This window comes from Rattus norvegicus, chromosome 5 (assembly GCF_036323735.1).
Source record: "Rattus norvegicus strain BN/NHsdMcwi chromosome 5, GRCr8, whole genome shotgun sequence".
In the NCBI taxonomy this organism is placed as follows: domain Eukaryota; kingdom Metazoa; phylum Chordata; class Mammalia; order Rodentia; family Muridae; genus Rattus; species Rattus norvegicus.
Genome location: NC_086023.1, coordinates 18,525,577 through 18,538,797, shown reverse-complemented (window position 1 = coordinate 18,538,797; position 13,221 = coordinate 18,525,577).

Genomic DNA, 13,221 nt, shown 5'->3' with positions numbered 1-13,221 from the left:
TACATATAATAATAAATAAATCTTAAAAGTTTAAACTTCTGTCCAATAATGAGCTCTCTCTTAGTTAGAATTAGTGTTCCTGTGACCAAACATCATGAACAAAAGCAAGTCAGGAAGGAAAGGGTTTATTTGGCTTCTGTTTCCCCATCATTGTTCATCAGTGAAGATGGTCAAGATAGGAACAGAAACTTGGAGATAGGAGCAGATGCAGAGGGTATGGAGTGGTGTCCTTTGATGGATCTGCCCTCAGGCTTACACGTTCTACTTTGTAACACACCTTAGAACCACTAGCCCAAGGGTATCCCTATTCACAAGGAGCTGGGTTCTCCCTTAATTAAGAACATGCCCTACAAGCTTGCTAGCAACCAAAGGTTTTCTTTTCTCAAGTGACTAGTGTATGTAAAACTGACAAGACTAGCCAGCACAAGCTCCTATAATGAAAATAAAAACACAACCCTACACTGAGAATATTTTAATAAGCATAACAGTAATGTGACACGTAATTGAAAAGCATGGGTAAATCAATACAAACAAACTAATAAAATGACCAGAAGAAATATAAATAACATATTAGCACATGGTCAATATAACTAGTTGTGGAGGAAATGAAAATTTAAAACTGAATGAAAATAATAATTAACTTATACTGAAAAAAAAATCAATGAATAACAAATATAAAGGGTCAGGAAATCCGAACACTTAAGAAAAGTATACATGCTCAGATATAAAGAAAATCACAGGGGTTGGGGATTTAGCTCAGCGGTAGAGCGCTTGCCTAGCAAGCACAAGGCCCTGGGTTCAGTCCTCAGCTCCAGAAAAAAAAAGAAAAAAGAAAAAAATCACAAAGTTTAAAAGTAGATCAGAAAGCAGTAGGTCCAGACTCCCAGGGAGTTAGTTATATGGGCCAACCTAAAGAAACCCATCTAATTATAAGTACTTTTGCTTAGTTTTCATTTTGGTCACTTATGCTCTTTTTAGGGCAATGATAGAAGAAATGGACAGTTCTGATCAAGAAGTAAATACACATGAGAATTATTACTTGTTCCTAAGAAACTTTAAAGCACAAAGCATAAAGATTAAAAGGCAAAGCTTCACTCTTAAGAGCCCTCTCTTCCAAAAGCAGCTTCTCAGACTTGTCTTTGGCCTATTTGCTTAAAGTCCTTCTGTCTTGTCAGAATTTAACATCTAGCCTTTCTCTAGAACGGCATTTGGAATTGTGTTCTTATTCTTATGTGCCTCAGAAAATGACTTCAGTTTTCTACTTCCAATTTCCTGGAGAAAGATGGCCTTCTCTTGTTAACTTGGCAACCTGAAGTCCTCATTATGTTTCCCTCTAGTCACTGACAAATGGTGACTACCAAGCACAAAGCATAGAAATTATAGGGCTTTTCAAAACAGCACCCCTGGTCAAAGAACATGGAGATCAATTGTTATAACTCAGCTTGCCTATGTGACTTGCATTCTTTAAGATCAATAATAATGCATCATTTTGTTTAATGGTTGTATGTGCTATTAAGAACGATGAAAATAATTTTGAGAACAAGCATGTTGGGGTTGGTCTGGGGCTATGGATTCAAATACCAAATTACGTATCCCTAGATCTGGCTGCCTCAAGAGCAAATTCTCAGGTACACGAGCTTTTGCTTGTGCAAATCTTGCTCCCCAAGTTGATTGATCAATAAAAGGCTAAAACCTGTGATTGGGGAGTAGAGAGAGATAGGCAGGACTTCCTGGGAAGGAGAAAGGAACTCTGGGAAGGACAAAGAGGAAAGTTTTGTGCCAGGAGACATCAAAGAGGTAAATATGACTATGTGTGGAGAGCCGCCCTCACATTCTCCATTGTAAGATGGCGCCGATATCCGGCAGGATGCACCTAGTAAAAAGGGCAATACACAAGCGCCTGGTAAATTCCTCACTCAAGGGGACACGTATGCTGTGGTACATAATCTGGCACGTTTGGCAGCGACCAGCCAGAGAGTGACACGTCCTAGGCGAGGATAGTTTCCTATATAAGGGATGGTTTTTCCTCACTCGGGGTCTCCGTATTGTAAGCTTATGCTCTCGCTCTCAAGATGCATTAAAGCTTTTCTGCAGAAGGATCCTTTGTGTCCTGCGTCGTTCTTGCTGGCAAGACGTAGCGCAGGGCATTTGGTGCTGAAAACCCGGGAAAAAGACCTCGCCATCGTCAGCACCTTTGGAGACCCCTTGGTGACAAGGAGGATTCAGAACTGCAGGCAGGTACGTTCGGAGAGGCATGCCTTTCTTGGACTTTGGTCTGGGGTTGTCACTGCCTTGGGAAGGATTTGTTGAGGCTATGGTATTTGTTCTCGGAGACACCCTACTCTTTCTTATTATTATGTTCTGTTTTCACCGTTTCCGCTGCTAAAAGGAAGATTTTGGTGTGGTTGGTCTGATACAAATACGTGACAGCAGTTGGAGGCGCGTCTCAGTCTCTCGTAAATAAGTGAGCTTCGCACAGCTCCCTTTTACCTTTGCCTTTGACTGTTGGGGAGCAGGGACGCGATAAGGCCGACGTAAATAAGCAGCACCGTCCGGGGAAGTGCGCGTAAGACTCCCGTACATAAGAGAGCAGTGTGTCTGTTTCTACTCACGCCTTGTCAGACGGACGTAGATAAGCCGCCGGCGTTCTTGGTCCATCATGGGGTCCTCACAGTCTGTGATCATGGCCTTGGAAATGGTACTAAAGCAGAGGGACATTAAAATCAGAGGAAGAACACTTAAAAACTTTGTGAAGGAGGTGGACAGGGTGGCTCCCTGGTTTGCCTGTTCAGGCTCGTTTACAATCGCCTCATGGGACAAACTTGGAAAGGACCTAGACAGAAAATTGGCGGAGAAAGATCTGCGTCTAGGAACTAAAACCATATGGAAACTAGTCAAAAATTGCTTAGCAGATGAAGTGTGTAAGGCAGCAGTTGTAGGACAGACCACTCTTGAGGTAGTCCAAGACAGCATGTCAGAAACCGAACGTAGTGAGAGGTTGGGCGCGCGCAAGAGAAAGGACGTCCTGAGAAAGAAAAGGAGCCCTCCCGGTAAGTCTTCGGACAAGTGAGTGTTAAAGCTTTCAGATTCCGGCACTTCCCTCTCTGCACAGCAACCGGGAGGGGGAGCCAGCATATACACTGTGAAAGAGCTAGAAGCGCTGAACCTTGACAGTTCTGATAGCTCTGAGAATGGAATCTTAGATTCAGAGGAGGAGGCCGAGTTAGATGAGGAAGCAGCTAGATATGAGGAAGAGAGATATCACCCCGAGGAACGAAAGGGAGGTAATAGAAAGCTTCTGCCACGGCAGTCGCCAACGGCGCCCCCTCCGTATGAGGCACGCTCTTGCTCATTCTCTTTAGTCCCCGAAAGGGTGAGAAGGAAGCTGCGCATGACGTTCCCTGTCTTTGAGACACAGGAGGGTGAGTGGGTTCATGCCCCAGTCGAATATAACCAAATAAAAGAGCTGACGGAGTCTGTCAGAAAGTACGGAGTTACAGCCAATTTCACCCTAACCATTCTTGAAAGGCTGGCCCTAAATTATTTGACACCAGCTGATTGGCAGATGATTGCAAAGGCGGCCCTCGTCAACATGGGCCAATATATGGAATGGAAGGCGCTTTGGTATGAGGCGGCTCAAACACAGGCCAGAGCTAATGCCACGGCTTTAACGCCTGAGGAACAGGAATGGACGTTTGAACTCTTGACAGGACAGGGCCGCTTCACAGCGGACCAAGCTAATTACCATTGGGGCGCTTATGTTCAAGTCTCCAGCTCGGCCATTAAGGCCTGGAAAGCACTCACTAGGAGTGGAGGGGTTGATAATCAACTTACCAGAATCATCCAGGGGCCCCAGGAACCGTTCTCAGACTTCGTAGCCAGAATGACAGAGACTGCAGGACGAATCTTTGGTGATACTGAGCAAGCGGCGCCACTTATAGAACAGCTAGTTTTTGAGCAAGCCACCCAGGAGTGCCGAGCAGCCATAGCCCCCAGAAAAAATAAAGGGTTACAGGATTGGCTCAGAGTCTACAGAGAACTCAGAGGGCCCCTTACTAACGCAGGCCTGGCGGCCGCCATTCTCCAGTCCCAGCGACGTCCCTTTAAAGGGATAGATGAAAGATCATGTTTTCAATGTGGAAAAGTGGGCCATTTAAAAAGAGACTGTAGGATAACCAAGGGAGACAAGAGGCCTGCAACTATCTGTGTCCAATGTGGCAAGGGCTACCATAGGCCTGACCAGTGCCGCTCAGTGAGGGATATTAAGGGCAAACTGCTCCCTCCTTTAGAAGCTCAGCCTAATGAGATGTCAAAAAACAGATTGTTGGGCCCCCAGTCCCAGGGCCCTCAAAGATATGGGAACCGCTTTCAGAAAGCCATGACCCTGACAGAGGAGGCTCCCCAAGAGGTGACACAAAATTGGACCTGTGTGCCACCTCCGACTTCTTTCTAATGCCCCAGATGGGCAATCAGCCAATTCCTGCTCAGACTGTGGGGCCTCTACCCCTGGGAACCATAGGCCTTGTCCTTGGGAAAGGATCTCTCGCCCTACAAGGACTGATAGTCCATCCAGGCCTTGTTGAAGCTCAGCACTCTCTTGATATTCAGATTCTTTGTTCAAGTCCCGATGGGGTTTTTTCCATAAGTGAAGGAGATAGAATAGCACAGTTATTACTCCTTCCGTGCTCCCAAGCCACAATACAGGATATCAAGGGGCCCATGGGGTCCACTGGTAATGATTCAGCATATTTGGTGGTTCATCTTAACAACCGCCCAAAATTGAGCTTAGAAATTAATGGAAAGAAATTTGAAGGCATACTGGATACTGGGGCTGATAAAAGTATAATTTCCTCAAAATGGTGGCCTCAATCATGGCCTACCATAAGATCTTCTCACTCGCTACAAGGCTTAGGCTACCAGTCGTGCCCTATAATCAGTTCTGCCACACTAACTTGGACGACTGTCGATGGCCGACAGGGACAATTTGTTCCCTATGTACTTCCCCTACCTGTTAATCTTTGGGGGAGAGATGTTATGCAGACCATGGGACTAACCTTATCTAACAAATGCCCCCACAAGTAGCCCACATGATGTCAAGGATGGGCTATAAGGAAGGGAAAGGCCTAGGGCAATTAGAACAGGGCTGTCTCACGCCCATTGAACCGATCGCCAACCCCCATAAACAAGGCCTGGGTTTTTCCTAGGCGCCATTGGGGCAGCACGACCCATACCCTGGAAGACGGAGTATGTGATGTGGGTTCCCCAATGGCCACTTACCTCTACCTACAGGCCGCTGTAGGACTGGTGGATGAGCAGCTAAGATTGGGACATTTGGAACCCTCCACCTCTCCTTGGAACACCCCAATTTTTGTAATAAGAAAAAAATCAGGAAAATGGCGATTACTCCATGATTTGAGGGCCATTAACGATCAGATGGAATCCCTTGGACCCATTCAGAGGGGCCTTCCTATACTCTCAGCCCTACCAAAAGATTGGAATTTGGTAATAATAGATATTAAGGATTGTTTTTTCTCTATTCCGCTTCACCCCCCTGATAGGCCCAGATTTGTGTTTACTGTCCCATCAATTAATCACACTGAACCTGATAAAAGATACCAGTGGAAGGTCCTACCTCAGGGCATGACCAACAGCCCCACGATGTGTCAATTATATGTTCGGGAAGCCCTCAAACCAGTCAAGGAGACCTATCCAAATTTATTGTTGGTTCATTTCATGGATGACATTTTGATGTGTCATAAAGATTTAGAATTACTTAAACAAGCCTATCCCTTATTACAAAAAACCCTTAAACAATGGGATTTACATATTGCTACAGAGAAGGTCCAAATTGCTGATACAGGCCATTTTTTAGGATCCATCATTCTCCCTGATAAGATTATACCCCAGAAATTGGAAATTCATAGAGACCACCTCCATACTCTCAATGATTTTCAGAAGCTCTTGGGGGATATTAACTGGTTGAGACCATTTTTAAAAATCCCCTCCACGGAATTAAAACCTGTGTTTGAAATATTGGAAGGGGACGGCCACATTACCTCCCGTCGTGTGCTAACTCCCGCTGCAACCAAGGCCTTACTAAAAGTAGAAGATGCCATAAAACAGGCCCAATTGCAACGCATTGATTGTTCTCTACCTTTTTCACTCTGTGTATTAGATACCAAGGATTTGCCCACTGCAGTTTTATGGCAACAAGGTCCACTATTATGGATCCATCCACATGCTTCCCCTGTGAAGACTATTGATTGGTATCCAGCCGCAGTAGCACATCTGGCTATTAAGGGCCTAAAAGCTGCCATCTGTCATTTTGGGACTCTACCCCAATCCTTGATTATCCCATATACACCCTATTAGGTCCAAACTCTAGCCGCTACCTCCGATGATTGGGCAGTGTTGCTCACATCCTTTACAGGGAAGATAGATAATCATTATCCTAAACATCCCCTATTATGTTTTGCTAGATCACAACCTGTTGTTTTCCCTCGTGTCACATCCCACAGACCGTTAAAAGAAGGGATAACAGTATATACGGATGGGTCAAAAACAGGGGTGGGAGCATATGTGGTAAATTCCCAAGTGTTCTCACGAGAATATTTTGAAACCTCACCCCAAGTGGTAGAATGCCTAGTGGTCATGGAGGTCCTTGAAAAATTCCAGATGCATCTAAATATTGTTTCAGATTCCTTCTATGTGGTCAATGCTGTTAATATTCTTGAAACCGCCGGCGTAATTAAAACAACTAGCAAGGTAGCAGAGATTTTCCAAAAAATCCAAATTATTTTAATAAATAGGAGATTCCCTGTATATATTACTCATATATGGGCCCATTCTGGACTCCCTGGTCCAATGAGTTCAGGGAATGATTTGGCTGACAAAGCCACAAAAATGATAGCTGTGGCCCTGGCCTCTCCTCTAGAGGCCGCTAAAACCTTTCATAGCAATTTCCATGTTACCTCGGAAACTTTATGCCGCCGCTTCTCTATAACTAGAAAAGAGGCACGTGATATAGTCACCCAATGCCAACAGTGCTGCCAGTTCCTCCCAGTTCCTCACATCGGGGTCAACCCGAGAGGAATACAGCCATTGCAAATCTGGCAAATGGATGTTACTCATAATTCTACTTTTGGAAAATTACAGTATGTGCATGTATCTATAGACACATGTTCTGGCATTCTACATGCCACCCCACTTACAGGAGAAAAAACAACACATGTCATTCAGCACTGCCTTGAAGCATGGAGTGCTTGGGGAATGCCAAGATATGTAAAAACTGACAATGGCCCTGCCTATACATCTCAAAAATTCCGTCAGTTTTGTGCTCAGATGCAGGTTACCCATCTGACGGGCCTGCCCTACAACCCTCAAGGACAGGGAATCATAGAGCGCACTCATCGGACGTTCAAATCATATTTAATAAAATAAAGAGGGGGAATTATGATAGAACTCCCCCCAACACCCCGAGTGGCCACTGCTTTGGCCCTTTTTACCTTAAATTTTTTAAATCTTGATGAAGCTGGGCAAACAGCGGCTGAGCGACATTGCTCAGAGCCCAAAAGGACAAAAGAATTAGTCAAATGGAAGGATGTATTGACAAATGAATGGAAGGGCCCGGATCCTGTTTTGATAAGATCCAGGGGAGCTGTTTGTGTTTTTCCACAGGATAATGAAAATCCAGTTTGTGTTCCGGGATGACTTACTCAGAATATCAAGACAGAGGACCAAGAAGATGACAACTCTGGTGATCCTCATGCTGATCCAGGGAGTGCCAATAAAAGTGCAGAGCGAACTACGCTGGGGAATAATGTCAACCTTCCCCCTCCCGATGCCGGTGATGTATAATGCCCAAGTGTTTCCACGTTTCTTTACTACCAACAAAGAATTGGGCCTAGCCTATTTACCATTAGATTCCCATATAGAGCAAGTAAAAGAAGATAGGACTATTCCCCTTAAGGGCAGCCTTTGTTTTGGCATATTCAACAAAACATCTTTTAATCTTCCTTGCATTCTGGCACGTTTGGCAGCGACCAGCCAGAGAGTGACACGTCCTAGGCGAGGATAGTTTCCTATATAAGGGATGGTTTTTCCTCACTCGGGGTCTCCATATTGTAAGCTTATGCTCTCGCTCTCAAGATGCATTAAAGCTTTTCTGCAGAAGGATCCTTTGTGTCCTGCGTCGTTCTTGCTGGCGAGACGTAGCTCAGGGCAACTATGGACCTGGAATGTATAGCTAACCTCATGGCTGGATGGGGCTAGGTGACTGGGTTAACTTAGATGAACTAGTTAAGAGTCTGCCTAGCTAATGCCTAAGCTTTGAAATATTAAAAGGTCTCTGTGATTATTTGGGAAACTAGCTGGTTAATGAATAACTGCTGCCATGTTAATTTCCAGAATTAATTAATATATATAGAATATTAATAATATTTTACACAAGTGAACCATGAAAATGTCAGTTATTATTATACAACAAATGTATCTCAAAAATGGGATTATTTCTAAAATTGTATTGGGCTGCTTGCTGCATGTCATGAAAAAATTTAATGACTATTAAATTTTCTATTTTTAAGTAAGTTACCTAGTAGGATGCTAGAAGGCTGTTTCATTTACTATGCAGGTAAGCTCTAGTGGATTTGCATGAAGTCTAAAAGCCAGGCTTTTCTTTGCAGAAAAATATCAAAACTCCTCTAATGTCGTTGGTACAATCAGAGTAATTCTACAAAGAACATTTTCCAGGAACCCCTAAAAAGCCTCAAAATTCTACCATGAAGAACAGCCAACTATTACAGAATAAAAAATGAAAGTCCATTTTCTAGCTGTATCTAAAATTGAGAGCCTGGGAAATGGATCTGTCAGTCAATGATTGGGGGGGGGGGGGGAGTCAAAAACTGGCTCTAAGGGTAAATCCCTGCAGTATTCCCACAGTGTCACAAACCTCAATGTTAGTTATGAGTTTTGAAGAGTCCAATTATCTCACTTTGTATGAACTTCAGGGTAGAGGCCTGGCACTACTTTGAGAAACCACTCATTATATGATACTGATCTAAGCTGGAAAGCCTTCAGGTTGGGAATCACAAGACAAGGAGACTATATTTAATCAGCTGAACTCCTAACTTGAGAGACAGTTTTAGGAGACAGTTGTCTCCACAACTGTCAAGAGGCTAGATATCAACAAGCTGAAAAATACATGAAGCAGATGGCTCAGCTCAGGAGGTGGGGTGATTAGGGAAAAGTAAGTTTTCTTGAATGTTAGGAGTAAGTCTCACCAAATAAGAAAAACTCTGGAGTTTGATGACCCTAAGCTTAAGCTCAAAAGGTAGAACCATGCATGTGCTATTCTCTGCTGTAGACACTACCCTTCACCAATCTGGGCTTCAAAGGTCTATTTGGCATCATGGCTGAATTCCTTCAGTGGGGTAGTTAGTACTCAAGAGAACTTTAAAGAAGACCAGGCTGTTGCTTCTACAGGTAAGAAGTTGCTCTTACCTTCTCATTTTGGGACTAAGGAGTGCCATCACAGCATAGCCTCACAGGTTATTTATGGCTTACAGTTACAGAATGTTAGAGCCCATGACTTTCAAGTAGAGAATCATGGTCGTAGGTATGCAGGCATAGTGAATTACTCATTGATCTGCTAATACCAGGCAGAGAAGCCAACCTGGAATGGCATTTGCTTTTGAAATCTCAAAGCCTAGGAACACACTTCCCCCCAACATGGTCATACCTCCTAACCTTTCCAAACAGTTCTACATAGTGGAGACCAAGTATTCAAATACATGAGATATGGGGGCCACTCTACTTCAAACTACCACATATCCCTGAGTCCTTAAAACATTCAACCCATGAGTTTATGCAAAAATGGTACTGATTAGTTCATCTGTATTTTGGCATCTGTCTGTCTGTCTGTCTATCTATCTATCTATCTATCTATCTATCTATCTATCTATCTATCTATCCCTCCTTTTCTTGGAATTCTGGATCCTGGAATGAGATAAGGCCCACAAATTCTGCAGATTCAACTAATGTTTAGAAACTCATTGATAAATCAGTAACTGGTGTAAACTATTTCAGCTCTTAGGCTTACTGAGAGTGATGCTAATTCAAAGTGGTCAGGCTTCTCATATCCAGAGAAGATGAAGCTGCTACTTATTGCAAAGCTGTACTCTCTGCCCAGTGAAACCCTACTTAATTCTGAAAAATTTATGTCTGTTGTAGAGGAAATGAAGTCGTGTCTCTCAAACTGGACAAATTTCCCTCTGGTCCCATCTTCAGCCATTTCATTTTTGGCTAAATGAAGTGATTGAATTAAGAAGTATTCTTTTCTCTGTGTACCTTCTGAATCCATTCTTTATGGGATTAAAAAAGGCAGGGAGCCAAAAATAATAACCATCTTTGGTTATAGAGGAAGTAAAAACATAATAGGGAAACTTTAGACTTTGACTTTGTTGTAAAATTCAAGTTACGATTTTTGTTATGGATGTGCATCAAGAAGATAAATGGTAAATGTTCTCTCACTCACAAGCCCAGACAGTTCTGCTAACACCCACTCATAACTCACTGCCACAGTGGTTGGCAGCCTTCCCCATTCTCTATCAAGGAAGACTAAGCACCCACCCTTCCCAGTACCAGTTCTTAGTTTTTGGCAGCCATCACCAAGGACATATTAGAAAAATGCATGTTTAATTTATTCATTGGTAATTTAATGCATGTGTGTGATGTATTTTGATCATATTTACCCCTTTTGCCATCTCATATTCTCTCTTACTCCCTCTGAAATTTTTTCGCCAGTAAATCCTCCTACTAGTTTCATGTTTTATATTTATGATATGCTGAGTTTAGTTAAGATTCCCTGAGTGAGGAAGAGTGAGGGGTTGTTTACTGGAGCATGGGAAATTTACCTGTGGCTACACTGGTACTAAAGAAAAAATGACTCCCTTTTACCAGAAACTAATAGCCCCTTAGCCAAGGTTGCAACTAATGTCTTCTGTCCCATATCCATGATGGAATGTTGACAGGTTTAGTCTTGACCAGGTCATATACTCCAGTAATCATGGCTGCTATGTATTAATGAATAGAAGACTAAATCGTGCCCAGATGACAGCATTCCATAGAACTACTCTCCAACCTTCAACTATTACATTCTTTCTGCCCTCCCTTCCACAATTTTCCCAGAACATTTGATCAAGTAATACAAATGAATCATTTATGGATGAGTACTCAAGAGTCACTTATTGCCAACACTGACCAATTACAAGTCTCTAAATTATCTACTGTCCCCTGCAAAAAAAAAAAAAAAAAAAAAAAACACATAAGTATGTAGCAAGTAATCTGCTAATCAAGGTCTCATTAGTATGTGGGTACAAACATAAATACGTAGAAGACAGCTTGATAAAATGTCCATTCAGCTAACAGTAGTAGATTCCCAAAAGGGTTTATGACCTCCCCAGCTGTTGCAAGAACAGGTATTTCTTGCCTGGTAGGTCAGATTATAAAATGCATAATTTCCTGCTGGGTAAGAACTTTGATTTATTTTTTCTCTCCCAGTATGCGCTCAAACTTTGATCTCTGTTAAAGCATGTTGTCAGGGAATAAGCCTCCGTTTCAGTTCCAGCTTGATTTATGTTGTACAACCAAAGTGTGTGCTGAACTCAACAGCAGAGTTTTACCATTTATTTCTAGAAGCAGCCAAAAGAAATGTCAATATCCTGTGTTCTTTTGGGAATCCCCGATGAACAAGTCACAGGGAAATATCCAACTCCTGTCACTGATACTTTTGTTTAATAATCTATGTTTTTATAGCTTTTTATTTACTTATGCAAGGTACTTCCACCAAGTGCCTTTTTAAATCTAATTTAGACTTATTGTTTATAATAAACTTCCTGGCTTTTTGATTGGCTTCATCATTGACAGCAGCTTTAAAGAACCCCTATCTCACTAACTTCAAGTTTATACATTTATTTCCTGTATATTTATTCTCATCCCCATTACTATGTTAGCTCAGATTTTTTTCAGGCAGAGTCAAAGAAAAATAAATGTGTTTCTATGTTAACTGTGTATGATAGAGCTGAGCATGAAGGATAGTCAGGAAAGGAAGTAAGCTTGCCTGGGACTAGGTATGTCTGAATGCATAAAGTCATTCCAGCTACTTAATATCTACAAAATAAAGGTGGTGAGGAGGATTTATTCAAAATTCTGCTTCCCAAGTCAAATGTTTACTGTAAGGATTGTTAATCTATCTGGAATGTGAGAACAAAGCAGATTCAGAGAAAGATTCTAAGAGAGAAGGAAGGGAGGTGCAGAGAAGCCATGAATCAACAAACAGCCAGGTGATGGATCACAAGCCTGAGGCAAAGGTAGTTGAGGTCTTCCTATTTATTCTGCTTCCCTAGGCAGGGATGATATTAAATGTACGCTGAAACAGCAAAATAGGGGGAAACACAACCAAGCACACTTTATTAAAAACAGCTTCAGGGAAAATCAAACTCAGCTCTATCTTCCAGGCTGTTTGATCTCCCGAACCCTCCATTTTGCCTACGATTATTAAGAATAAAATTAGGGTTTTTGTTGATATGTTTGAATATGAAACAAATTAAAATGCAACACTACAGTAACATTTTTCAAACTAGTTCTCATAATAGAAATCGAGGTTCACATCAGAAAGCTAAGGTTTTCTATAAAAACATTGCAATGTATTACTAAGACTCAAAACACTACCAAAGTAAGCCACTGGCATTATTATTCTTGTTGTCATTGTCACTATCTCCTCCTCTTCCTCCTCCTCTTCCTCCTCCTTCCCCTCCTCCTCCTCCTCCTCCTCCTCCTTTTCCTCTTCCTCAGCCTCCTCCTCGTCTTCTTCTTTTTCTCAGTTATCATTGTTATTTATACAGGCCTGGCTGTAAAAATACAGCCTAGTTAACATTGCAACTTTTGTTTCCAACATGAGAATAAGGGAAGAAGTGAGCAGACATTTCTCAAAAACATACCAGAATAATTTTCACTGGGTTGAGGAACACAAATGTAATTATTGAGACAGAAACTTAGGTAATGTTTAGCTGCCTCTAATGATACTGCAACTACCATTATTCTGGATGTGTCCAAGAAAGGTCACCTCTCAAAAATCCTACTATCTGGTTTGGAGAACCTGAGAAACAAGAATAGCTTTGCTCCTTTTGAAGCCCCCTCCCTTAGTTCTATTCTGCCATGTCTCTG